The 4,271-nt window shown below is 38.9% G+C and overlaps 1 long non-coding RNA gene across 1 annotated transcript in view; it reads left to right on the forward strand.

The window, feature by feature from the left end:
* LOC111347031 (uncharacterized) overlaps window positions 1–719 on the forward strand; it is a 29,458-nt gene extending 28,739 nt beyond the window's left edge. Inside the window, exon 8 of the long non-coding RNA XR_016001876.1 lies at window positions 1–719. This exon is cut by the window's left edge and continues 908 nt beyond it. This is a non-coding gene — a long non-coding RNA (uncharacterized LOC111347031).
* The last annotated feature ends 3,552 nt before the right edge of the window (window positions 720–4,271 follow it).

The raw sequence follows: 4,271 nt of genomic DNA on the forward strand, positions 1-4,271 counted from the left end.
CAGATTCTTCAGATTCTACTGGTCTGCTGCAGTCCGTATCTATTAATGGTTATTTGACTTTCCTCCAAATTTCAAAACCAACGAAACGTTTGGTAAATTAGGGTGAATGAATATATAAATTTTCTTACCAATGTTCGGGTTGCGTGACTGCAGGCAGCCCAGTCCGCGCGCGGTCAAGTTTCGCGCCATTATGGTTGCGTGACCATTATACTTTTATTTATTAGCGCGGTCGTAAAGTTTAGCATGCCTTTACCTTCTTTTCGCGTTCCTTAGGCTGAACAAGGTAAAGAACTGTATTTTCATGTCTTTAGTCAATTAGTTTCTGTACTGCACTTCATTTCGAATTATATTGCTACGTTCATTTCTTATGTAGCGTCGTTCGACAAACATTCGCATTGTGTCATCAGTGTACTTTTGCCATTAATTTTCAGTTTTATTGCCTCCGTTTGAATTCAGAAAAGTCTACCAGCCATAACTACAATGTTTCATTTAATCTATGTAGTTAGAGGTTGTAATGAGTGTAAAAGACGTTTGGCCTGTGGCCTGGAGTTTTAAATCAAGGGTAGTAGTAGAAGGTGCTCAAGACGGTGAAAAGGCCGAGTAACGATAATGTTTAGCAGAGTTATTGTTTTGGTTTTACTCTATGATCTCGCCATTGGAGGAATGCGTTCGTTTTATCATAATCTCTTTTGCAATAATAAATGGGACAAATAATATGATATTGTTTGTGTTGATTTTTGCGATGTATTAGCTTTTATATCACAATATTTCCAAATGATAGCGATCGTGCGTTACCACATCAGACATTGATATAACTAAGGTCAAAGCTGAGGCAGTGAAATTCTGTACACATATCAGATTTTTTCTTGCGTCTGATGCACATGGTCTTTTCAATTGTAGGCAGAAGTATACAAGCGCTCCGTTTACATTGCCAAGGGGGTACCCTGAACACAGACTTAATTCACTTAACAAATATAGCTTCAAGTCGTGTCCGATTATCTTTTGACTTTCATCATAAGAGCAAATCTGAGACTATGGGAATTTGAAGGAAAAAACGCATGACTGAGAAACTGAAATTAGTACAGTGCAAATGAAATTTTGCGAAGGCAGATGAGAATTGAGAAGATCGCGTTATGCTGCTTCGGACACGACACTTTCCGCTCTAAAAGCCTACAGAATTCTTAACATTGCACAGTTTAGTCTGTTTGCTGCTGATCTTATACTGTTAGCTGGAGACATCTCTCCTCAACCTGGTCCTTCTTTTCAATTAAATAATTCTGGCTTATCGTTCGGCCCCAAAAGTAGAGGATTAGCTATGGCTCATCTTAATATTCGCAGTCTGCTACACAAGATTGATCAAGTGAAACTTATCATGGGCGGTGTTAAGTCGTTTGATATATTATCATTCTCGGAGACTTGGCTTAATGATTCGGTTACTGACGACGAGATTCTCATGCCTGGCTGTAGCTGTGTGAGGCGGGATCGCCAAGGAAAGGTTGGTGGAGGAGTGGCAATTTATTGCAGTTATTCTATAATTTTACTATTCACGAAGACCTAAATAATGCGAATGAAGCTGTGTGGATTCAAGTCAACCCCAAGAATTGTACACCTCTTATTATTGGTTGTATATATAGACCACCAGATCAACCGATCGACAACTTTACTGATAACTTCGATAAACCATTGTCCAAGATTGACCCTGCGTTTGATAAAGTTGCGCTTGGTGATTTTAATATAGATTTTTCGATTGGAAAGAGAAATGCAAATTTGGCTCATAACGATTGCTCACGGGAATTGCTGAGCTACACGATCTCAAGCAAGAGATTGAATCTTCGACACGCGTCACGGAACACTCTGAATCTCTCATCGACTTATGCTTTACCAATGCTCGACAAAAAATTACGGAGTCTGATGTTTTAGATCCTGGTTTGAGCGATCATTCTTTGGTTTACTGTGTAATGAAGAAAGGTCGTCACCGAGTTCCACCAAAAACGATCCAATTTCGCTCGTATAAAAATTACAACAGAGATTCCTTTGTATCTGATCTCCACCAAGTAGCTTGGCATGTGGCTTTAAATAACCATGAAGATATCGATGACTGTGTTGACACCAGGAACAAATTATTCCCAGAGGTTGCCGCAGTACATGCTCTAATAAGAACAAGCCGGGTTAGAGGCTTTTCTATTTCTTGGATAAACTCTTGCATTATAGCTCTTATTAATAAGCCAGATCACCATCTGAAAAAAGCCAAGGGGAATAAAGACAACACTCACTGGCGTCTGTACCGTGAATTGAGGAAGAAGGTAACCCACAGTATCAAGAAAGCCAAATCTGAATATTATACTAACCTAATAATTAACGGCAGTAAATCAAGCTCTAAAGACTTCTGGAAAGCTTTAGAACAAACTCTACCTTCGTCTAAAACTTCCTCCAGGATTACCAGTTTGTTGGCTGATGGTGTCCTTCTCACCTCAGCTATATCTATTGCCTCGACTCTTAATTCATATTTCGTGAACGTGGGTAAGTCCTTGCGGAAAAAATCGTTCCCGAACCGTATATAGCTAAAGCTACGGCCTGCCACTCGACTTTCACGTTTCAACCGATTAGTGAAGATTTTGTCTCAAGATCCATCAGTTCATTGAAAACGAATAAGGCCGTTGGTCTGGACAAAATTAGCGCGCGTCTTTTAAAAGATGCTGTGGACGTTATTACTCCTTCTCTTACGGCCTTATTTAATTTATCCCTTCAAACAAGAACATTTCCATCGATATGGAAAACAGCAAAGGTTATACCCTTGTTTAAAAAGGGTGATAAACAGAATGCTTCTAATTACAGGCCAATTTCCATTCTCCCGACTGTAAGCAAGATTTTAAGAGAGGGCGGTACATACTCAGTTTTATGCATATCTTACTGAGAATAATTTAATGTCACCCAACCAGTTTGGATTTAGATTGAAGTCATCTACTGTTACTTCCGCCACTCAGCTTTCTGATCAGATCCTTCACTCCATGGACAATGGTTGCCTGACCGGTGCTGTTTTTTTAGACCTCGCCAAAGTGTTTGACACTGTCAATCATTCAATACTGCTCCAGAAGCTCTCAACTTACGGTGTTGATGATGCTGGCAAAGCATGGTTTACTTAATTCTTAACAAACAGAACACAAATGACTAGCTGCGATTATGCTTGTTCTAAAGCTTCCGCTGTATCGATTGGCGTTGCTCAAGGCTCTATATCGGGCCAGCTTTTATTTATAATTTACATGAATGATCTACCTGATGTTTAGCAATTATGTCAGGTTACTTTATATGCAGATGACACTGTTTTATATCTCGCTTCCTAATCTACTGTAGACTTACAAAGTAAGATTAACGCTGACTTAAAACGTATATGTGGGTGGCTTCGGGCAAACCAACTGACTCTGAATGTTCAAAAATCCAGATTTTTGCTTATTGGTAGTAGTTCCCGCTTGAATAAAGTTGAGTCCCTACTCATTTCGGCTGATGATACCCCTCTCGATAACGTAGATTCTTTTACTTACCTAGGCATTGTGATTAATAACCGCTTCTCCTGGACTGACCACATTGATTATATTCGTAGTAAGGTCAGTAGAAAGTTAGGTCTTTTTAGGCGTATTAAATCTTGCCTCCCCCTCAATGCTAGAATTATGTTTTTCAATAGTTTCATTTTACCTATTTTTGACCATGGGGATATCATCTGGGGAGATCGCGGAAATGCGTCCTTAATGTCTGAGCTGCAAGTGTTGCAGAATAAGGCCGCTCGCCTCATTTTAGACTTACCTGTTTATTTTTGCGCAGCTGAGGCCCTAAAGAGACTTGGCTGGAATCCATTATTGCGTCGTAGAAAGGAACACCATGCCATCTTTATGTATAAATTAATTAAAAACCATTCATGTAATACTATTCCTGTCACATTTAGTCGTGACTTTCATGGTTACAACACAAGATCGAGAAATGACGTTCGAAAATCCAGTGCCACAAGAAGATGGGGTCATTGGTCGTCGGTTAACTTTAGCGCAAATATAGGGAATGGTTTAGACATCTCACTAAGAAATGCAAACTCACTGCCTTCCTTCAAACGTGGCCTGTCTAAATTTAATTTTTAATTTTAATTGACTTTGCTAGTATTACTTTTAGTTAATTACTTTGTCATTAGTAGTTTTAATTAGTTTTTAGATTTAGCTTTAGTTATTTGTTGCTATTTGTAATTTATCTTTGTATTAGTCTTTAACTTAAGAGGACCCTCCTGTAAA

Source organism: Stylophora pistillata, chromosome 5 (genome assembly GCF_964205215.1).
Source record: "Stylophora pistillata chromosome 5, jaStyPist1.2, whole genome shotgun sequence".
In the NCBI taxonomy this organism is placed as follows: Eukaryota; Metazoa; Cnidaria; class Anthozoa; order Scleractinia; family Pocilloporidae; genus Stylophora; species Stylophora pistillata.